Source organism: Stegodyphus dumicola, chromosome 10 (assembly GCF_044657685.1).
Source record: "Stegodyphus dumicola isolate Sdum_Otavi_A_Nest chromosome 10, ASM4465768v1".
Taxonomy (NCBI): Eukaryota; Metazoa; Arthropoda; class Arachnida; order Araneae; family Eresidae; genus Stegodyphus; species Stegodyphus dumicola.
In genome coordinates, this window is record NC_140777.1 from 123803680 (window position 1) to 123828401 (window position 24722).

The window sequence follows — 24722 nt, forward strand, 5'->3', positions numbered from 1 at the left end:
TGTGGACAGCCAATTTTGTATTGGAATATACTAAAAACGGGCGTTCATGTCGGTTTTCAGTATATTCCAATACAAATGGAGCTCGATCCAAGAAAAAAATGATGTCTTCTTTTTATGTTGTGGACAGCCACTTTTGTATTGGAATATACTGAAAACGGGCGTTCACGTTGGTTTTCAGTATATTCCAATACAAATGGAGCTCCATCCAAGGAAATAAATGATGTCTTTTTTTATTTTGTGGACAACCTATTTTGTATTGGAATATACTGAAAACGGGCGTTCACGTCGGTTTTCAGTATATTCTAATACAAATGGAGCTCCATCCCAGAAAAAAATGATGTCTTTTTTTATGTTGTGCACTGCCCTATTTTGTATGGGAATATACTGAAAACGGGCGTTCGAGTCCTTTTTCAGACTAATTCTATACACATTCCACTATATCAAAATGACGTCATCGTTGAGTCCAAACAGAGTCGTCCCCGGACAGAGTCGTCTCCGGACAAAGTCGTCCCCGGACAATTTTATACCGAATTTGTATAGAAATATACTTAAAATGGGCTTGGAGGGGGGGGCGCTTTCTGGTATATTCCTATATACATTCGGTTGCATTCAGAAACAAAAAGAATGTCTTTTTGAATGGACAGGATGACTATGGAAATCGGATCTCTCTCTCTCTCTGCCAAGATTGGATGAGAGAGTAGCCCCTATTTGTATTGTAATATACTGAAAAAGGGCTTTCGAGTCAGTTTCTAGACTATTTCTATAAAAATGGAGCTCTATTTACGAAAAAAATGATGTCTTTTTTATTTTGTGGACAGCCCTATTTGTATTGCAGTATACTGAAAACAGGCGTTCGAGTCGGTTTCTAAACTCTTCCTATACAAATTCCACCATCTATATAGAAATGATGTCATCGTTGAGTCCAAACAAAGTCGTCCCCGGACCATCTTGATGACCAGACATATTGCCTTTTCAACAGCCCACATTATTCTGAATAATAACGTGGAATACTTTTATAGAAAAGAGAAGAATTGAAAGTGAAAGTCAAAAAGCAAAATGGGATCGGCTGGGAAAAATTTCTGAGAGCCGAGAAAAAATTCTGAGATGTAAAAAAAAAAAAAAAAAAAAAAAAAAAAAAAAAAAAAAAAAAAACACCTTTTTGTTAATTTTTATCATGTCTTCTAGAGATGATAAAAATTAACTCATCCCCCTTTTGTCTGGGTATGTTGTCTCACCGTTTCTAAAAATAGACCAGAACCCAGTCTTTTCTTGGAATTCTATTCTTTAAAAGGATGAGTCATGGTCTATTTTTAGAAAGTGGAAGACAACATTCCCAGACAAAAGGGGGGGGTGAGTTAATTTTTATCATGTCTAGAAGACATGATAAAAATTAACAAAAAGTTTTTTTTTTTTTTTCATCTCAGAATTTTTTTCTGAGCTCTGAGAAATTTTTTTTATCCGATCCCATTTCGTTTTTCGACTTTCACTTTCAACTCTTCACTTTTCTATAAAAGCTAAAAGCATTCCACTTTTCTGTTCAGAACAGTGTCTCTCTCTACCCAAATCTGGAACCCTAGTCACGAGAGAATATGAGACTAGAAAAATAGTTTAGCTTATTGATCTAAAAAATGTCCCATGCCAGAACTCAGAATTATAATCAGAGTGGGGCTTTCCAGTATCCACTTCCAAGATTTTAGATTTGCCATGGTTGACTATGGAAACCGGATCTCTCTCTCTCTCTCTCTCTCTCCCAAGATTGGATGAGAGAGTGCCTCCTATTTGTATTGTAATATACTTAAAACGGGCTTTCGAGTCAATTTCTAGACTATTCTATACAAATGGAGCTCTATTTACGAAAAAAATTATTTCTTTTTTATTGTGTGGACAGCCCTATTTGTATTGCAATATACTGAAAACAGGCGTTCGAGTCGGTTTCTAAACTCTTCCTATACAAATTCCACCATCTATATAGAAATGATGTCCAAACAAAGTCGTCCCCGGACCATCTTGATGACCGAATATGTACAGAAATAGTCTGAAAATGGGCTTGAGGGCCGGTTTCTGGACGATTCATCTACAAATTCAGCCGCATCCAGAAAAACAAAAATACATAATTTCTTTTTGGGTGGACAGAAGATGATAAATTTCTTTTCTCTCTCTCTCTCTCTCTCTCCCAAGATTGGAGGAGAGAGTGGCCCAAAAATATGGGTCTCGGAAGGAATCGAATGCATTTTGAAATGCACTCATTCCTTCCAAGACCCATTTTTTTGGTCTTCTGATTCAACTCTCCAGTCTATGGAATAGGGAAAGCGGAGAAAGTTTGCCCTTCCTTAAGCGACTGGAGACCATAGCGCATCATCATCATCATCATCATCATCACCATCATCCTCTTTCTGATACTTTTCAACGAAGGCTTGATGTCTCTGGATGATTTTGGGGAGATGATGGATCCCGAATTGAGTGATGAAAAAGAGAGGACTCTTTTTCCTTTCTTGTTCGTCTTGCACAGTCTCTCGGAGGGTGATATACGTTTCCCCGTCCTCCTCAATTTTCGTCAGAGGTCTCATGAATATTTTACACATCCAAGGGAAGAGCGACTTGTTATGCAGGGATTTCGAAGCGACGAAGGCCGCTTCATTCGAAGTGAGGACAATCTGGTTCGGTTGACCCCATTCTTTGGAGTAGTTGTCCAAATCGCCTAGTCGAAGAAAATGGTGTCGATTAGGAAAAAAGACTTGGAGAACACTCGTCGTATGCGAGACGTTCGTAGGCAAGAGAGTCAAGATATCTTTGGCATTCCAGAGCAGGAATCCTAGATCCACATACGCGTGCACGTAATAGGCATCGTTATATTCCAGTTTGAGCAGCATGGCTTTTGTATTTCTTTTCCGTTCTCAAGGCGAAACACTCGTCTGATATGAACAAGAGCTCGCTGGCGATCCGTTTATATAGACTCCTCAGAGAGAGAGAGAGAGGGGGGGAGGAACAAAGTTGATGAATTCTAAAAAAAAATAAAAAAAATAAAATAAATAAAAAAAAATGATAAAACATGAGTGTTTGTGAAGGTCATAGAGAGATGATTATAAAGTTGTTTTATTTTTTATTTTCTCAAAAGAAAAAACCAAAAGGGTCCCATTCCATACGACATGGCCTTTGAGAAGGTGACGGGGTCATGTGTCTACAAAGTTGATAAACTCTAGAATAAAAAAAAAGCTTTCATCACGTAGCTCTCGAGAAGAAAATGACAGGGGTCTCTAGGAGAAGGTCATAGGTAGTATACAAAGGATGGTTGTTTTTTTTCTTTCGTTCCTCTCAATCCCATGACCTTTGAAAAGGTGACGGGGTGTCCTTTAGGAAAAAAATAGAAGGTCATAGAGAGAGAGAGAGAGAGACAGAGAGAGAGGTAGACAAAATTGATTTTTTTTTCTAGAAGTCAACCGTCACGTCGCCCATCACGTGGTCTTCTCGTATATATAGAGAGGCGAGTGGAAGACAGACTCTATTTCCCAGAGAGAGAGACTGCTGTGCGTATCCATATTTCTACTCAAGATGATGATCCGCGTCTTATATAATGAGTTTGTGAGCATTCGCTGTTATGTGGATGACGGAAGATTGTTTTGGAACGCTACGGACATTTTGCCTCTGATTCATACTTCCAGTAAAAGAACCTGGGACATTCTTTCCGTGTTTTTCGACGAACACCACGTCTTCAGGAAAATAAAAGATCTTCAGAGTCTCGGCAGTTCTCAAGAGGGATATGTCCTCTCCAGCGAAGAAATGTTAGATCTGGCCGAAAAGAATCCTAAAAATAATCAGCTTCTGGCCTGGGTGTATAGCATTTTAACTCAGCCGCTGGTTCGAGTTGTACCCAATCAACCCGTTTACCGACTGCTCTATCCGGGGGAGAAATTTCCCTTCATCACCCTCTTTAATCTGGGAGTGCGCTATATACCGCCTCATCCAGGCATGACGGATTCTTCTACTTACCCTAAACAATATGCCAGCGCTTATTGCCAGACAGACCCCCGTCAAGAAAAGGTCGTCGAGACTCAAACGGATCCTCTGGTGGTCTCTTTAAATGTCACTAAAGTTATCACCTTCTAAAAAAAACAACCACCACCACCCAAAAAAAAGTTGCTCCTCCTCCAAATTTTTTTTATCTTCTCGAAGGAAAAAAAAAGAAACTTTTCCATCTAGCCTCTTTCTTTCAATCCCTCTTAAGAGAGAGGGAGGAGAAAAGAAAGAGAGTTCTGAGGAGGCAAAAGAAATGGGTCTGGAAGGAAACGGGTGCATTGCGAGAAAAAGAGGGTCCTCTTTTTTTTTGTCGAAATGCACCCTTTTCCTTCCAGACCCATTTTTTTGATCACTTCTTCAAACCAATCTTGGAAAGGGGGGACACAATAAATTGTGCGTAAAGTCCATTTCGATCAAGACTGGATTTTTTTTGAAAAGAAAACATAATGTTATATATAGATAGCTAAATCTTTATCATGATATTCTTTAAGAATTTCTTAGCCATTTGTCAAAGAAGGGGACTATAATTGAAGAATTTATGAATTTGGGAACATGTCACCCATGGCAAATCTAAAATCTTGGAAATGGACACTGGAAAGCCCCGCTCTGATTATAATTCTGAGTTCTAGCATGGGACATTTTTTAGATCAATAAGCTAAACTATTTTTCTAGTCTCATATTCTCTCGTGACTAGGGTTCCAGGTTTGGGTAGAGAGAGATACTGTTCTGAACAGAAACGTGGAATGCTTTTATAGAAAAGTGAAGAGTTGAAAGTGAAAGTCGAAAAACGAAATGGGATCGGCTAGGAAAAATTTCTCAGAGCTCAGAAAAAAATTCTAACATGTAAAAAAAAAAAAAAAAAACTTTTTGTTAATTTTTATCATGTCTTCTAGACATGATAAAAATTAACTCACCCCCCTTTTTGTTTGGGAATGTTGTCTCCCACTTTCTAAAAATAGACCATGACTCATCCTTTTAAAGAATAGAATTCAAAGAAAAGACTGGGTTCTGGTCTATTTTTAGAAACGGTGAGACAACATACCCAGACAAAAGGGGGATGAGTTAATTTTTATCATGTCTAGAAGACATGATAAAAATTAACAAAAAGTTTTTTTTTTTTTTTACATCTCAGAATTTTTTTCTGAGCTCTGAAAATATTTTGCCAGCCGATCTCATTTCGTTTTTCGACTTTCACTTTCAACTCTTCTCTTTTCTACAAAAGTATTCCACGTTTCTGTTCAGAACACTGTGGGCTGTTGAAAAGGCAACACGCCTCCCTCTCTACCCTAATCGGGAATCCTGATCCAGGTGTCCCCCGCTTCACGCTACCCATCTTCACCCATTTCGACCCCATCACCTTCTCAAAGGTTATGTCGTATGGAATGGGACCCTTTTGGTTTTTTCTTTTGAGAAAATAAAAAATAAAACAACTTTATAATCATCTCTCTATGACCTTCACAGACACTCATGTTTTATCATTTTTTTTATTTTAGAATTCATCAACCTTGTTCCTCCTCCCCTCTCTCTCTCTCTCTCTGAGGAGTCTATATAAACGGATCGCCAGCGAGCTCTTGTTCATATCAGACGAGTGTTTCGCCTTGAGAACGGAAAAGAAATACAAAAGCCATGCTGCTCAAACTGGAATATAACGATGACTATTACGGTGCACGCGTATGTGGATCTAGGATTCCTGTACTGGAATGCCAAAGATATCTTGACTCTCTTGCCTACGAACGTCTCGCATACGACGAGTGTTCTCCAAGTCTTTTTTCCTAATCTTCGACTAGGCGATTTGGACAACTACTCCAAAGAATGGGGTCAACCGAACCAGATTGTCCTCACTTCGAATGAAGCGGCCTTCGTCGCTTCGAAATCCCTGCATAACAAGTCGCTCTTCCCTTGGATGTGTAAAATATTCATGAGACCTCTGACGAAAATTGAGGAGGACGGGGAAACGTATATTACCCTCCGAGAGACTGTGCAAGACGAACAAGAAAGGAAAAAGAGTCCTCTCTTTTTCATCACTCAATTCGGGATCCATCATCTCCCCAAAATCATCCAGAGACATCAAGCCTTCGTTGAAAAGTATCAGAAAGAGCATGATGGTGATGTTGATGATGATGATGATGATGCGCTGTGGTCTCCAGTCCCTTAAGGAAGGGGAAACGTTCTCCGCATTCCCTATTCCATAGACTGGAGAGTTGAATCAGGAGACCAAAAAAATGGGTCTTGGAAGGAATGAGTGCATTTCAAAATGCATTCGATTACTTCCGAGACCCATTTTTTTGGGCCACTCTCTCCTCCAATCTTGGGAGAGAGAGAAAAGAAATTTATCATCTCCTGTCCACCCAAAAAGAAATTATGTATTTTTGTTTTTCTGGATGCGGCTGAATTTGTAGATGAATCGTCCAGAACCCGGCCTTCAAGCCCATTTTCAGACTATTTCTATACATATTCGGTCATCAAGATGGTCCGGGGACGACTTTGTTTGGACATCATTTCTATATAGATGGTGGAATTTGTATAGGAAGAGTTTAGAAACCGACTCGAACGCCTGTTTTCAGTATATTGCAATACAAATAGGGCTGTCCACACAATAAAAAAGAAATAATTTTTTTCGTAAATAGAGCTCCATTTGTATAGAAATAGTCTAGAAATTGACTCGAAAGCCCGTTTTCAGTATATTACAATACAAATAGGAGGCACTCTCTCATCCAATCTTGGGAGAGAGAGAGAGAGAGATCCGGTTTCCATAGTCAACCATGGCAAATCTAAAATCTTGGAAGTGGATACTGGAAAGCCCCACTCTGATTATAATTCTGAGTTCTGGCATGGGACATTTTTTAGATCAATAAGCTAAACTATTTTTCTAGTCTCATATTCTCTCGTGACTAGGGTTCCAGATTTGGGTAGAGAGAGACACTGTTCTGAACAGAAAAGTGGAATGCTTTTAGCTTTTATAGAAAAGTGAAGAGTTGAAAGTGAAAGTCGAAAAACGAAATGGGATCGGATAAAAAAAATTTCTCAGAGCTCAGAAAAAAATTCTGTGATGAAAAAAAAAAAAAAACTTTTTGTTAATTTTTATCATGTCTTCTAGACATGATAAAAATTAACTCACCCCCCCTTTTGTCTGGGAATGTTGTCTTCCACTTTCTAAAAATAGACCATGACTCATCCTTTTAAAGAATAGAATTCCAAGAAAAGACTGGGTTCTGGTCTATTTTTAGAAACGGTGAGACAACATACCCAGACAAAAGGGGGATGAGTTAATTTTTATCATGTCTAGAAGACATGACAAAAATTAACAAAAAGGTTTTTTTTTTTTTTTTTTTTTTTTTTTTTTTTTTTTTTACATCTCAGAATTTTTTCTCGGCTCTCAGAAATTTTTCCCAGCCGATCCCATTTTGCTTTTTGACTTTCACTTTCAATTCTTCTGTTTTCTATAAAAGTATTCCACGTTATTATTCAGAATAATGTGGGCTGTTGAAAAGGCAATATGTCTGGTCATCAAGATGGTCCGGGGACGACTTTGTTTGGACTCAACGATGACATCATTTCTATATAGATGGTGGAATTTGTATAGGAAGAGTTTAGAAACCGACTCGAACGCCTGTTTTCAGTATACTGCAATACAAATAGGGCTGTCCACAAAATAAAAAAGACATCATTTTTTTCGTAAATAGAGCTCCATTTTTATAGAAATAGTCTAGAAACTGACTCGAAAGCCCTTTTTCAGTATATTACAATACAAATAGGGGCTACTCTCTCATCCAATCTTGGCAGAGAGAGAGAGAGAGAGAGATCCGATTTCCATAGTCATCCTGTCCATTCAAAAAGACATTCTTTTTGTTTCTGAATGCAACCGAATGTATATAGGAATATATCAGAAAGCGCCCCCCCTCCAAGCCCATTTTAAGTATATTTCTATACAAAATCGGTATAAAATTGTCCGGGGCGACTTTGTCCGGAGACGACTCTGTCCGGGGACGAATCTGTTTGGACTCAACGATGACGTCATTTTGATATAGTGGAATGTGTATAGAATTAGTCTGAAAAAGGACTCGAACGCCCGTTTTCAGTATATTCCCATACAAAATAGGGCAGTCCACAACATAAAAAAAGACATCATTTTTTTCTTGGATGGAGCTCCATTTGTATTAGAATATACTGAAAACCGACGTGAACGCCCGTTTTCAGTATATTCCAATACAAAATAGGTTGTCCACAAAATAAAAAAAAGACATCATTTATTTCCTTGGGTGCAGCTCCATTTGTATTGGAATATACTGAAAACCAACGTGAATTTTCTTGGATCGAGCTCCATTTGTATTGGAATATACTGAAAACCGACGTGAACGCCAGTTTTCAGTATATTCCAATACAAAATTGGTTGTCCACAAAAAAAAAAAAAAGACATCATTTCATTCTTGGATCGAGCTCCACTTGTATTGGAATATACTGAAAACCGACTCAAACACCCGTTTTCAGTATATTCCAATACAAATTGGCAGTCCACAAAATAAAAAAAAGACATCATTTCTTTCTTGGATCGAGCTCTATTTGTATTGAAATATACTGAAAACCGACTCAAACACCCGTTTTCAGTATATTCCAATACAAATTGGCAGTCCACAAAATAAAAAAAAGACATCATTTCTTTCTTGGATCGAGCTCCGTTTGTATTGAAATATACTGAAAACCGACTCAAACACCCGTTTTCAGTATATTCCAATACAAATTGGCAGTCCACAAAATAAAAAAAAGACATCATTTCTTTCTTGGATCGAGCTCCATTTGTATTGAAATATACTGAAAACCGACTCAAACACCCGTTTTCAGTATATTCCAATACAAATTGGCAGTCCTCAAAATAAAAAAAAGACATCATTTCTTTCTTGGATCGAGCTCTATTTGTATTGAAATATACTGAAAACCGACTCAAACACCCGTTTTCAGTATATTCCAATACAAATTGGCAGTCCACAAAATAAAAAAAAAGACATCATTTCTTTCTTCGATCGAGCTCCATTTGTATAGAAATAGCCTAGAAATCAGTTCGAACGCCCGTATTCAGTATATTGTAATACAAATGAAATGACATGAAAAATGCAAAAAGAGGAAAAGTAGCCTACCTTGACGGAAATTCTATTCCAAAAGGGGAAAACTTGTATCCACGTGGGCCCACAGCACGGCTGGAACTCAAGCGAAACTCGATAGGTTGAAATCGATCCATTAAATAACATTCTTAAAAAACAGTAAAGTTTTATTCACATCTAAAACTCAAGCGAAACTCGATAGGTTGAAATCGATCCATTAAATAACATTCTTAAAAAACAGTAAAGTTTTATTCTATTCCAAAAGGGGAAAACTTGTATCCAGGTGGGCCCACAGCACGGCCGGAACTCAAGCGAAACTCGATAGGTTGAAATCGATCCATTAAATAACATTCTTAACAAACAGTAAAGTTTTATTCACATCGAGTCGGCTGGGAAAAGTTTCTGAAAAATAAATTACCCCCCTTTTTGTCTAAAAATTTGAAAATTGATGTCTTCAACTTTTGAAAAATTGAAGACGTCAATTTTCAGACTAAAAGGGTTTTTTTTTTTTTTTTTTTTTTTTTTAGCCAGAGAAATTTTTTTCCGGCTCTCAGAAATTTTTCCGCACTCGACTGGCTGAATAAAACATCCCCGTTTCTTTAAGAATGGGCTCACTGTTAACTATTTCAGCATTCGACGTTTCGCGTCCAATAATAACTGTCGGGTGTTCAAGAATGCAGATGCACCTACTAGATTTCTACAGAGAAGCTTGACTGGATGGAGAGTGGATGACGTTTTCCAAGATTCTCGACTTTGGACCGTCAAGAGGTAATGGATCTTTTTGTTTTTTTTTTCTTTTAAGAAAATTTATGGATAGATTCATTTCTTTTTGAATGGACCTAGAAAAATAGGACAAAGTTCTTTTCCAAGATTGGATGAGAGAGGGACCCAAAAAAATGGGTCTCGGAAGGAATCGAATGCATTTGCACTCATTCCTTCCAAGACCCATTTTTTTTTGGTCTCCTGATTCGTCTCTCTTCTCAGTCCATTTCCATAAATATAGGGAAAGCGGAGAACCTTTCCCTATTTATTTCTAAAAAATCTTTTCTTTATTTTTTTTCTCCTGAGTTTATGTATATATCAATTCAAATACTTTTGAGAACGGTCATCCCAATTCTCTGTCGTCTTTTCGGTTTCATTGTCCCAACACTCAGTGGACATAGTCTTAGTGGATTTTGGAGCATGAGTCTTTGGATCCTCTGAAGATATTTTGGGGGTCTCATGAGATTCTTTGGAAGGTTCGTCCCAACAGGCTGCTGGATCGTAATGGGGAATATTTTCAGGTATGTCTCCCCAACCCTCCGTCTTCGGCGAGTTATTGGAGGAAGTTGACGACAAAGAAGAAGAAGAAGAACCCATCAAGTTTAAAGGCGTATGCTCATCCGGATGTTCCATCACTTGGAAACAGGACAGATTATCCCATTTCTGGATGAGGTTATCGTACGCTTTTGGGGACGGATCCTTCTCTAACTGATCGTAGGCCTTATCAAAAGCTTGCAGAGGATTGTCTGCTTCCTCCTGAATCCTCTCCTCTTTCTCCGTTCCGTCTGGATAGACGTGATTGATATGAAAATCTCCTTCCGTAATATGCCATCGATAGTTGCGCACTTTGTTTTCGGCACAATGGAAATATTTCCTCCTTTGATGATGTCGGGCACATTTTTCCCGATACTTCCAAATGATTCCATCTGGCACATAAATTTCCGTCACGGGTTTTTGATAATCCAAGGCTTTAGCAAAAAATTTAGCTTTCTGGCATCCCACCACATAAATCGTGGAGAAGCTGTGAGTGAGCGATTGGAGAATGCGTCCTAAATGGTTGTAGGGAATATGACCCTCGTTCCAACGAAGTCCGTGCCGGTTTCTCGTCAGCCAGGCATTCGTCTTTTGGTTTTTGTCACTCAGTTGGTGGAAGGGGTGAGGAGGAGCAAACGTCAACGATCCCACGGTCAAAAAATCTTTTGTCGCATAGCCCAATTCTTTTAAAACGTAGGTAAATTCACCCTTCTTGTGGTTGTAGGACTGGAAACCCTCTAGATCGAGCACGATAAAGTTTTCTGAACACGCCATGGCGATGAATACGGTGATGTCTTCCACAAACAGCAGCAAAAAAAGAGTCGAAAAGGTATATATGTATAACAGGGAAGATCTAGAAAGGGGGGGAAACAATAAAACGTTTTAGAGTCGTCGTCTTGAAAGAGACATTTTTCTTTTCAAAGGGTTAAGAAGTGTCAAAGTTTCAAAGGTCTTTTTAAATGAAGTTATGATTATTATGATTATTAAAAAAAACAAAGAATCAAATCGAGTTTACAGATAACCATATTCATAGGACCAAAGGGACTTACCAGCTCAGTTCACGTCTTCTGTTCTCTGAAGAAATCTCGCGGAGGACACACATTTTTATACTCGCGCGACATCTGTCGGGATCGCGACCCCATCTAAATGTCAGGGTCATTCCAACCTCTTAAAAGGATCGGAATGAAAGAAACACTTTGATAAAAAATATATTTATGAAAAGATATCTGAGGGTCGTGAGAACATTTTCTCTCTCCCCCCGCCTATTTCAAAAAAAAGTAAAAAGTCTTTCTTGGATCGCGTCAAGATTACAAAACAACGCACAGGACTTGTTTATCTCGATCTCGTCAGGGTCACCGTTTCACATAAGAAGATGGATGGACTCTGAACTTTAGACATGATAAAAATTAACTCTACCCGCCTTTTGTCTGGGAATAGGGTCTCACCGTTTCTAAAAATAGACCAGATCCCATTCTTGGAATTCTATTCTTTAGGAAAGGAGGAGTGATGGTCTATTTTTAGAAAGTGTGAGACAACATTCCCAGACAAAAGGGGGGTAGAGTTAATTTTTATCATGTCTAAGACATGATACAAAATAACAAAAAGTGTTTTTTTTTTTTTTTTTTTTTTTTAAGGCTGAAAAATTTTTCTGAGAGAGCTGAGAAAGATTTTTCCTCCCAATCTTTTTCGACGATGAAAAGGGAAAAACTACTGATCCGATCTCCCTACGCTTTAGGGAAAAAAAACAAAAAAATACTTATGAAATATTCATGTGTTGAAATTGACTATTCAAATAAGTGACATTTTGTTTCTCATTGGAACTGTTCATAAGGAACTGTTTAGGGAAAAAAAACAAAAAAATACTTATGAAATATTCATGTGTTGAAATTGACTATTCAAATAAGTGACATTTTGTTTCTCATTGGAACTGTTCAACGGCGAGTCCACTCGTCTCATTCTTTGGGGTAGAGGATGAAAGTACAGCGGTTTGTTGAAATCGATGATAGTTTCCTCTTTAGTCGGCGGAACTGTAAATCTATCCCGTCTTAACTCTTCTAATCTCTTTGAAAGTCTTTCCACTTGCTCTGCTAAGGTTTCCTCGGTACTCATGGTCTCTCTTAATTTAGGGAAGTCTTGACGGATTGGCTAGAGAACAGAGGGTCTTTTTCTCTCTATACATATATCATGTGGGAGCGTGTGATTTATAAATCCTTGTGAAATCTTTCTACGTCTTGTGTAACTTGGAAAATTCTTCTTCTTCTCGTCGATTGGGCTGGAGTTATGGAAAAGAAATGGGATTGGAAAGAAATCAACACATTACAAAAAAAAGGAACTTTTTTTTTCTATTTTTTACTCTAGGGATTTACATACCATTTCATTCATGAACATTCAAGGGTTCTCTCCAAGACCAAATTTTAGAAGAGGACCACAAAGAGTACACTTGAGGATCCTCTTTCAGGTCTAGGTGAGATAAGGGTTGAGACCAATATTCTTGGGTCTCTAAAGCATCCCAACATAGACATTTATTATTATTATTAGAAAGTTCATCCTCCTCCTCCTCCTCATCGTCGCACGAGTTCTCCTGCGGAGATTCTTCCGCCTCCTCTTCGTCTTCGACAGCTTTGCTCTCGGAGGGGTAACAATGTAATTTCCGGAAAACGTAACTACCCTCCATCAAATGGTATCGAAAATTTCTCACCTTGTTCTCGGCACAATGAATCATCTTTTGGAAATATTGGTGTCGCGTGCATTTCGACTTGTTCCGCCACTCGGTTTTCCCTGGGATGTAAAACTCGTAAACGGATCGCTGGCAGAGCTTGCTGAAAAATTCGGCTTTATCGTATTCATTGACGTAGATCACCTCCACATTTTCGGTCAGCATTTTCAGGATCGTAGGAAGATGCTCGTAGGAAAGACGACCCTCGGTCCATTGCAGGCCGTGTCGATTATTTGTACTCTGGTTGACCACAGCTTGATTGCGGGACGATAAGTCATCGTAATGGACAGGAGGGAGAAAAATCATGGATCCGCATAAGGTTAAATCGCAAGTGATGTAGCCCAGTTCTTTCAAGATGAAACATATATCTCCCGTCTTTGGATCATAACAGTGAAAGTATTCCATGTCCAGAACAATGTAGGAATATTTGAGAGGTTTGGCACTCAAAATGTCCATCTTCTTCAATTGAGGAAAAAAAGAAAACAAAATTCTCTCTCTCTCTCTCTCGCTGTGTGTCCTGAAGGAAAAAATGGATAGCGTTCTCTCGCCGTCTCCTCTTTTATATATATATAGAGAGAGAAGGTTGCACGTGACAGGTCGTATGAATTCTGGGAAAGGTCACATTCGTATATATATTTGTTTTTTGAATAATATCGTGCGTATCTCAATACACATCCATCATCATAATAATAAAGGTCACCTTGGAAAGAAAAAGAAATAAAAAACATGGAACTCGTGCTCGACTTTGAAGGTTTCTACGATTCTCAAGGAGCCTTTATTGTGAAAGAATTGGCTTACGTCACATTGGACGGTACTTCTCGAGGGGTATTTGTTTTTAAACCCCCGTTTCCATGGCAAATGCTCACCGAGAAAGAAAAACGAACCGCTGTGTGGGCGAGTGATTATTATCACGGCTTGTCGTGGTACGAAAGAGAAATTCCGTACAGTTATTTTCCATGGGTGTTAACGATGTTGACGGAACCTTTTTCCATGATTTGGGTGCGAGGAGAAATGAAACGGCAGTTTTTAAAGAAATGGTTGCAAAGATCCATTTATTGCATTTCGGGATCGACGCAAGAGATTCTCAAATACAATGGGATCGACGCAAGAGATTCTCAAATACAATGGGATCGACGCAAGAGATTCTCAAATACAATGGGATCGAACAGATGAATTGTCCTAACCATACAAAAGGTTTTTTCCATTGCGCTCTACAAAAAGCGGTTCGGTATCATTATTATTTAAAGACACAGAGAAGAAATTCGCAAGGTCGATCTTGCACAATTTCAATCTTGACAGAACTCATTAAAAAAGATATATATATCACGTTACTTCTTCAACAGCACAGATGGTTCTGAAGCGAAACTTGGAATTTTGAAATAATAGATCAGGGAGAAATCATTCTTAAAAACAAATGGTAAAGTCTCGAATCGGCTGGGAGAAAAAAAATTTCTCAGAGGTGAGATAAAAAATTCTCTAATGAAAAAAAGGAAAAAAAAAAAAAACACCTTTTGGTTAATTTTTATCATGTCTTTAGACATGATAAAAATTAATGACCCTCCCTTTTTGTCTGGGAAGGATGTCTCACCCTTTCTAAAAATAGACCATGACTCATCCTTTCGCTAATGGCAATCATTCCATGAATGAATCACGATTTGTTTTTCAAAAGAGTGAGACAACATTCCCAGACGAAAAGGGAAGGGGGTCGTTCCCACATAGCACAAAAACATCCGTGGGATATCCCAAGGATGTTGCTCGCGGGATATGCGCACATCCTCAGGACATCCCGCAATATCCCGCGAACCTCCTAAACACCTCCTCCCGAGTGCTTAATGTCACATCCCGGGATATCCTCAGGACATCCGAACCAAGTCCCATCGACAGCGTGCGGGATGTTATTAGGATATGAACTCCTACTTACTACATACTCAGGGCATCCCGGGATATCCCACAAACCTCCTAAGCACATCCCATTATATCCTAAAAACATCCTATGTCCCATCGACAGTGTATGGGATGTTATTAGGATTTAAAGTCCTACTTACTATATCCTCAGGACATCCCGTAATATCCCAATTTCCTCCTAAACTCATCCTCCTGAGCGCTTAATGTCACATCCCAGTATATCCTTAGGACATCCTATCTACGTCCCACCGACAGCGTATGGGATGTTATCAGGATTTGAAACACTAGTTACAATATCCCTTTAACCTCTTAAATACATACTCTAAACTGCTTAGTGTCACATCCCAGTATATATACAGAGGAAAATTCCAGTGAAAGTATGTGAAGGTGTGATGATCTAAAACCTACTTTTTTTACACAGATAGTCTCAAATCCTTCTCCTATGGTTACTATGGAAAAATCAGAAATGTTGAAAATATTTATACAACTTATTTTGTTTTTAAATCTTAATTTGTGAATGTATTAAAACTGAGCAAGGAAATTAAAATGAATTATTAATACAAAATATTAAAACTGAAAATTTTGCTTTTATTTTTAAGATATTAAAAATCTTTTGATCATTTTTAAACATCCAATAGCCCCCAAATTGAATTATTCATAATTAAATTGTTTTACAAAATCAGTTTCTAATTTCAGTTAATTTGTATTAAAAATTGAATAATAAAATTAGCCATTTAATAATCTTTGCATAAATGAATCATCTTTCTTTAAAACATGTAAGGAATTTATAGTATTTTGATGACACTGTTGGGAAATTGTTAAAAGGAATAAATTGTATTTTTAAAACTAAATCAATTCCTAGCCTCAGAATAAATAAATATGTTTTTGTAACATGAGAATGCTGCAGGCTTTTTTATATATTTAATATTTAGTTGTAAAAATTTGACATTATGTTAACAATTCTTTATATCATTCAAAAGGTAACTCAAGAAGCTCTTCTAAAATTCTATCTTTCTGCTCACACAATTAAAAAAAAAAATCTGAAAGGCCTCAGATTTTAGCAGTCACTCAAAGAGGCTAAAAGTTTATGAATGCATAGATTATCAATACAGATGGGGCAGTGGAAATAGCAAAACATTTTATAAGATACTGACACCAGAAAGTTATATATCTTCTATATATTTGAAAAATGAAGAAATATATCATGTAATTATGTAGAAATATTAAAATGTTTTCAATTAGATATATCATGAATTAAATGCATTTTAAATCAATCAGATTAAAAATTAAAAAAAGCATTGTTAAGAACTGTGTGTAATGCTTTTAAATAGCTTGGCTTGTTAGTCAATAATATATTAGATTTTAAAGGTAAATATGTTAAATTTTGGCAAATGGCAAGACTTGAATGAAAAGCGAAACAAGTTTACGACTGACGATATGAAGTCACATTTCAAAACTAATAGCCCTTTTAGATTAAAAAAAAAAGTTCTGAAAATAATTTGCAATGGTTCATTGGTATTATTTTACGCAAAATTCAGTAAAATGAAATTTACCCGTTGAAATCAGCACCAAATTAAACTTTGTAAATTCTAGCGCATGTTAAAGGTTGTCTCATCCAGAATTTTATTACTAACCATTCATTTCAGAGCAAAACAAAACAGTAATTGCCATTTATATGACAATCAATATCAAAAATTTAAATCTGCATTTTACGCAACATAGAAAAACTTCAAAAGATCTACTGTTTACCATGCAATTAAGGCATTTTATTCTGCAATCAACTCTACCAATTATTAATTCCATTAAGTATATTCAGTTTACTCTTTCTGCTCAATATATGCTATGTAAAATTTTCCATAAATTTATTAATTCATTTTATTTTGAGGTGAGCTTTTATTCAACTCTCAATGTCAACGAGAATGTTTAGTTCATTTTTTATTCGGTCTCAAAAGAGAAATCAAAATACGTGGATTTATGTACGTGTATTTATGAATCAAAATACATGAGAAATCACAGTGAGAAAAGCACTGCTACCTTAAATTGTGATTATATATAACAAATGCAGTGAATTATAGTTAAAAAATAGTGAAAATATTTATATTTCTGAACTACTTCATATATAACATTTTCAGTTTCGCATATGTGGCAATTTAAGAACTTTTTTACGTATACCAATTTTTTGAAATATCTGCAAATTTTTGTATCTTCAAGGAAAGCTTATTCTTTCACCTTTAGTATATAAGTAATGGTAATTTACCAGATAAAATTACTTAATGGGGAATACAGAAAAATATCTAACCACTTACCTTTGTGACTTCATCTGCAGAGAGACTAAAAAAGTAGTTCAGCTAAATCTGCTATAATAAATATTTATAATAATGCTAAATTATGCAATATCTATTAATATGACAAATTTTTGTAAAGCTATTTATTTGGATGAAAAATAAACACATTCAGAAATTTATGGCACTATATTATGATTAACAGAGGAAAAACACTTTTCAAAATTCAAAATAGTTTTTATTAATCCAATTTATCACATTTTATTTGAATTCATGAAAAACAATCTTATATCCATGTATTCTTATGTATATAAGAACTCTTGATAAATTGAATCTCTGTCATTGCCTTTCACAGCACCTAAAATAAAAAAACACAATTACTATATGTGAATATAATTCATAATTAAATTTAAACAAATGACTATTAGAATGCAAATTAAAGGAAGCATTTAAAATATTTTAACATTTAATACCTATAAACAGAGTAGCAATTATTTGATTTTTCGATTATAGTAAAATAAACATGGGGGATGCCTTTTAAAATTTTTTATGTCAGAAAATAAACTCAAACCACCAGCTGAACATATGAGCAGTTTTATCAATTAGCCACTGGTAGGTAACCTGGATACTGAATCAACATATAAAGTTGCCAAGATAAAGAGAGAAACAAAATTATGATAATCACATCTTACCTATTCATAAAACTATTTTAAATTTAACGTGTAGGCAAGTCCAAAAAGAATGAGAATGAATTTATTTTGCAACACAAAGTAAAGTCTTGCAGGAGCAAAAAAAACTTGTCTCATGAGATTGGCAAGTAAAAAATAATTAACTGCATCTGGTAACATTTATCTGACAACACATAAGTAATTGTTAGCTACGTGCAGAAAATAAAATCTGATCAGGGGCGTACCTAGAGGGGGGGAAGGAGGGGCATCTGTCCCCGGGTGCAGAATCCAAGGGGCGCCAAACTGATGTTAGAAGATTTTAGAATTAAATGTTTTCCATCCTTGGCAAGCAGTAGGGGGCGCGAAATCTTCAGTTGTCCCTGAGCGCTGAAAACCCTAACTATGACTGAATCTGATCATGTTAATGCAATTTTAAACTTTTGAATTTAACTGCAGAAATTTACCAAAGAAGTACTTGTAACAGTAGTAAATGAAGATGTAGCTAATCTTTACTGTATGGTACACCTTGGTTTCTGTCTGAAAAAAAAATCGCAAAGTGGTTGTTTGTGAAATGTGGAAGCCCATTGCGTCAAATAAGTTTTTCGGTAACCCTAATGTTGATAATGTTGGTGAAAGTAGCCTTTAGGAAAAAAAAAAATTTTTTTTTTTTTTTTTTTTTTTTTTTTGTCAATAAAAAGGAGTTATTTCAAATATTGCCAACGTGTTGTGATAAATTTAGTTTTGAGCTACTTTTTTTAATAGTAAACCTTTTGTACGGTCCCAGGTTTTTGGTTCTTACCATTCTTTTCAATTGCTGTGTTTGGTTGCACGGAAGTGGTATGGTCTTGTATTTTGAACATGCTATTTATTATTTTGGTGTGGGTACCATCGTTTGAGTATGTCTGAGGTGACTAAGAGACGAAAAATTGAATTGAATTGCTTACCTGGAGGATGGTGGTGGGAAGCCTAAACATATGCATGTGAAAAAAAAGGTACGTGAAAAAAATGACGTTTCATTTATTTTTTTGTCTCTGTGTGTTAATTTTTGTTAGAAGATTTGTTGTTTAATGTTTTTATGTTAGGAAATATGTATTTTTGGTAACTTATTCCTCTCTGTTTGTGTATTTTTGGTTGTCTGTGTGTTAAGACAGTGGTGAATATTTTCTGGTAACTATGATATTTTTAACTTTCTGATTTTCTTAAAGTGAAAATAGATCAATGTGTACATGGACAAAGTTAAGGCAGTGCACAATGCCCAGTTTGTGCAGTTCTCTGTTTTAATAGGTCGATGTGTACATGGACACAGAGTTTGTGTATGTCTTTGACTTCTTATTTTGGTTTCGTGTAGCGGCCACCTTGAAATTGGTGCCGATCCTCTCAGGTGACGATCTTGATATAAAAAAAAGAAACGATTCGCCAAGGGTTACAGTAGAGTAAATTTTTACCAAAGATGTTCTACCATAATCACCATTTTAGTGGTTTAAACACTAGTGGAGCAGTATGCAGAGATGAAGATTTGAGTTTTGTTTACACAGCATGATGGTTTAGGCACTCCAGCCATTACAGTGAACAAAATTATAACAAACATAGCCACAATAATGGTCTATAAATATTGATGTATAACACTGCATTAACTAATATATTTCTTATGCTAGTATATACAGAATCCTTAATCGAAGGGAAAATCAGAAGACTGTGCATGCATTTTCCTTTAACTGAAACATGGATTTGACCATACAAATCTCAGTCTTACGGGACATGCCACACTATGCAGATAGACAGTAAAAAGTGCTTGCGTTGTTTTTATTTGTTAGAGGTATGGAAATAAATATACTTCTAGATTTTAATTTTTTCTTTTCTTGTTTTACATTTGGATTACCTATCAAAAAGTAAGGAATTTTGATATTATTACAATATCGGAGTTAAAATAACAATTATTGGACATGTTAAAGTAATGAAAATTTTAAATTAGGTTAAAAAGTAACCCTTAATGTGGCATATTTTTGAATTAAACTCTATCGACATTAAAAACAACAAAACGTCCCTCTTTATTAAGGATTTTAATTAACTAATTTTAAATACGGAGCTATGAATGAAATTTTTCCCTTGCATGTTATAATAACTGAAACAAAATTACTCTGATACAGTCAAAATTCCTAAATGCAAGTACATAAAATTTACTTTAGCAATTTAAAGAGATGAGACACACTGAACACATGAATAAATTTCTATCAAAGAACAATTTATTAAATTTGGCCCGTTCCATAGTAAACTTTAACCATTAGATTACATTATTACATCATGTTATCAGTTTGAAAAGCAAGTCACATGCCAGATCTTGCATGTAAATGAAATGCACAAAATAATATACAGATTATTGAAAAATGATGTATACCAATGTTTATAGATATGATTAAATGTAACAGAAAGTTTACTGTCACAACCACATTTTTAAGTGAAATGTATTATTTTAACATTTTACAATATTTAAGGTATGGCATTAAATGCAACATTATGTGCCTGGACATAAGTTAGTAAATTTTAAAAAAAAAATAATCAAAGAATGAATGTCATGAAAAATTTCAAAAACAAGCAGAATTTAATTTAGAAGACCTTTAGACACTTATGATAAATAAATTTGAGAATTCTTCACCCAAAATTAAATTATAATTAACTAAAACCAGTTTGACTGACCTTCTACAAAATCCTTCAGCTGCAATTTTTTCTAGCTTGAAAACCAAATTCTTCTCCACATGGTAATAACATCTTAACCAGTTGAAATTCCTGCAGAAAGTTTGATAACACAGTAATAGAATTAATAGAATAGAAAAATTAACACAAAAGTATAGAACATCATTTAAACTTAACATTATTACAAATTTTGGTGCTTTCTGACTATCTGCAAAGCTGTGAAAATTGGCAAAATGGTTAGTTTACGGTTCATATCTACTGCTCTGTTCACAAGTAGTAATTCAAATAAGCACTTTATAAGAAATAGAAAACTCTTGCTGTTTTAGCACAAGTTGAAGCGAGGGCAGATGATAAGAAAGTATCAGAATTTTTCATGTATAAGAAAAGATTGCCCTGAAAATAGTATCTCAATTGTTTAGCACTGACATTTACATAGCACATTAGAAATATATAGTAATATATGTATAATAAAAAGATAATTGCATATTATTAATTCATTTTTTTAAATGCCAAACTTTAACTATTCTTTCACATATAACTAAAGAAAATTCTTTCACATGAACATCTAAAATCCATTCTTAACTAAAGAATAAATAATAAAACCATGTAAATTTCTTATCAAGCCCATCATTTCGAAATGTCTACTTCTGAAAGTTCCCAGCATTTCTCAATATATTATTAAATTTCTAAACTAAGCATCAATGATCGTCATGTTCACTAATGTGGCAATATCTTTCACACTTCTTTGTTACCACAAGTAACAAGTAGGCTTCAATAAATCTTTAACTGTTACATGCTACTTTTGTCTAAAATTTGTACAAATAATAAAATTAAATGAGCTCTTTATAATATGCTCAAAGAAATAATTTTGTATGAAAATTTGTATGTTATATATTGGCCTGATTAATGATTCAGGAAATAATGCGGGTTTTCAAAGTGCTTCCAATAATTCAAATTTCAGCTTGTGTCAAAATAAAATCTATAACACAAAGATTTCCTTATGAACAATGCATTTTAACATTATTCAATCACTGGCAATCACACAGTACTGATTGCTTCAATAAACATTACTGTAACTGTGTTATTTAAAAATCTGTAATGTTTTAATTATTTCCTTAATTAAAACATTACAGTCTTTTCCTCCTTCTAACACCAAAAGAAAACCCAGATAAGAAATATAAAAATATCAGTAAAAATAAATTATATTATTGAATGACACTTTACATTAATTACACTTATGCATATATTATTTTATTATTATATGGTAGCTATTCATATTCTTCAGCTTTCCTAATATTCTCATGTTCACTTTACATAACTAAAGTATCTAAAATACAATAAAAATGCAAACAATATTTATGAGAAAATGATAAAAGCATTCATAAGCATTAGATTGAATGACCATATTTTGTCTTCCTGCAAGTCGAATCTTAAAATGATATGCAGTTTGAAAAATGCTTAATCCTTTTATAAAATATTCAAAAAAGATTAAAAAAAGGTACTGTTCTGTTATCAGGACCGGGTTCAGAAATGTATTTATGTATGCTTGTATATTTGTATGTTTGTGTGTCTACATATACACATCTATGCACATACTTACGAACACAGGTTCATACATTTCCGATTCTGGTACAGAACAGTACCCCCAAAAAAACTTGAATTACAAACTAGATTAAGATAATGTTTCAACCATACATATTTTGGACAAAACAATGCAAACTCTTATTTTTATACAATTGTTCAAACTATTTAACATAAATTTATTGCTGCAATAAAATAATAAGCAATCTGATCACACATATTATTTTGAAACTGAATGCATAAACTAGACTAAAAAAAATTCAGTCATAAACATTTGGATAGCAGGGCAAATTAGATATTTGAAAAGACAGCCAGCCATTGAGATACACGTAATTCACGACAGAATGGTAACAATTCATAAAGCTGTGAAACATTTAACTGAAAAAATGACATAAACATAAATTCGAAAAGCAAAAAAAGTAAACATACAAGTATTGCAACTGAACTTACCTTTCATGCAACAAAAAATATCCATACAAGTTAACCTCATGGCGCAACCATTTTGGATTTCGTTTCAAATCAGACAGATGTTTACGGATTTGCGGAAGAATACGAGGAACTAGTAGTTTGCCGGATACAATGTGCAATGAAGCGAAAGAATATAGTTCTGTAGAACTTCCTACATTATTCCGTAATAAACAGTACTATTTCCTAATTTTTTCTTTATCTAATTAATTAATTAATAGGGAAATAGTTAAATAACGCCGAATTCATTTTTAATGAAATGTAAAATTTTGCATGTATGGGACGACCACCTTCTATCCAATATTTCTGAGAATATAAACAAATTTTGGAATCTGAGAGTATCAGTAAATAAATATATAGAATATCGCCTCTCAAACGACCACTTCTGAAAGTGACCAATAGTTCTGAGATTATAAATAAATATTGATATTAAGCATTATTTCTATAAGACAACCATCTCTATATAAGACCAAAGTTTCTAGAATCTTGGATAGTCATCAGAGATGTATCTTTACTGCGAAATTATCGCACGACTGTAATTCAATATCAATAACAGATCGCGCGATTGAAAAACATTTTCTGTCCTGTAATTAGAGGAAAAAAATTTTCCTTATGAGGTATTTCTCCCGCTTTCCTAGCGTGCCTTCGTGGTGTAATAGTTCTGCACGCTGGGCCGGTATTTCAGAGGTCCGTGGTTCGATTCACGGCGAAGGCGGTTGCTAATTTTTCATCTCTACGGCTTCCCAAAAAAACTTAATGTCTCTACAGTGGCGCCCGAACTAAAAAGGTGTTGGATGAGGTATATCCACACCCAGGATTTAGTGATTGGATCCCCTTAAAAAAAGTCGGCCTTTAAAAAGAGAAGTAATATAAGGTATTTCTCCCACTTTCCTAGCGTGTCTTCGGCCCACCAGCGGCCGAGCGGTAAAGTCGCTGAACCCTGGTAGTGCGATCCGAGGTTCGAATCCCGCGAACGGGCTGGCTGCATGGGTGTTTTCGTGGTTTTCCCCACGTGTAACGTGTATACGAGCCACTTTCCCTTAGAAAGTCTTCCTCGAAGACATCCCTCCCCTTAGGCAGATAGCCCTAGTGTGCTTTGCCATAATTAAATACACCACCACCACACCTAGCGTGTCTTCGTGGTGTAGTGGTTCTGCACACTGGGCCGGTATTCCAGAGGTCCGTCCTTCTATTCCCGGCGAAGGCAGTTGCTAATTTTTCATGTTTCCTGCTTCCAAAAAAATACCTAATGTCTCTATACCCAAATTTAAAAAAAAATTCGTTTCCGTAATTAAATATATATATATATCTAATTTTACCTATATTTGTAGTAGGGTTTGTAATCTGTAAGTAATTATACATGTAATTTATACATTTTTTATTAAAAAAATATGTTATTTAGAATTTTGCAAATATTCTAGAAAATGCTAATCCATTGAAAAAAATCTTTTCCATAACTAAATAAATTTTTAAAAACGTCAGAAAAAATAGCAGTTAAAATTAATAACAAAATAACAAGAATAAATCATCAATCATATCAATATTTTTAATGTACAGCATTTAGAAACAACTTAGTAAAATACATATGAAAAATAAAATAATGTTTCAGATGTGCAATGTCAAAAAATTAAAACTGGTAAATTTGAGAACAAATATCCTCAAAATGTTTGACAACGAAAGTGCTCCGGACAATGCAGAATGAATGTCCTCAGGATGTGAAATTGGTGAACTCCTCAGGACATCTGAGAATCAACATCTTCAGGACATCCTGTCATATCCCGGGACATAGCGACTTAAATAAGACATCCTCAGGATGTTAAATTACGATCTCCTCAGGACATCTGCGAATCAACCTCCTTAAGTTTTTTTTTTTTTTTTTTTTTTTTTTTTTTGAGTTGGAGAATTTTTCTCAGCTCTGAAAATTTTTTTACAGCCGACTCGAGACTTTACCATTTATATTTACGAATAGTCTTTGGATTATTTATTTATTTTCTTTTAAAAAGAAAAA

The 24722-nt window shown here is 35.2% G+C and overlaps 1 long non-coding RNA gene across 1 annotated transcript; it reads right to left on the reverse strand.

Annotated features, from left to right (window-relative positions):
• Window positions 1-17532: 17532 nt before the first annotated feature.
• Window positions 17533-22802, reverse strand: LOC146995089 (uncharacterized). The gene is made up of 3 exons (XR_015043692.1): window positions 22700-22802; window positions 20672-20761; window positions 17533-17667 (listed from the first exon to the last, which is right to left on the reverse strand). It is a non-coding gene; the product is annotated as an uncharacterized LOC146995089 (long non-coding RNA).
• Between the last annotated feature and the right edge of the window lie 1920 nt (window positions 22803-24722).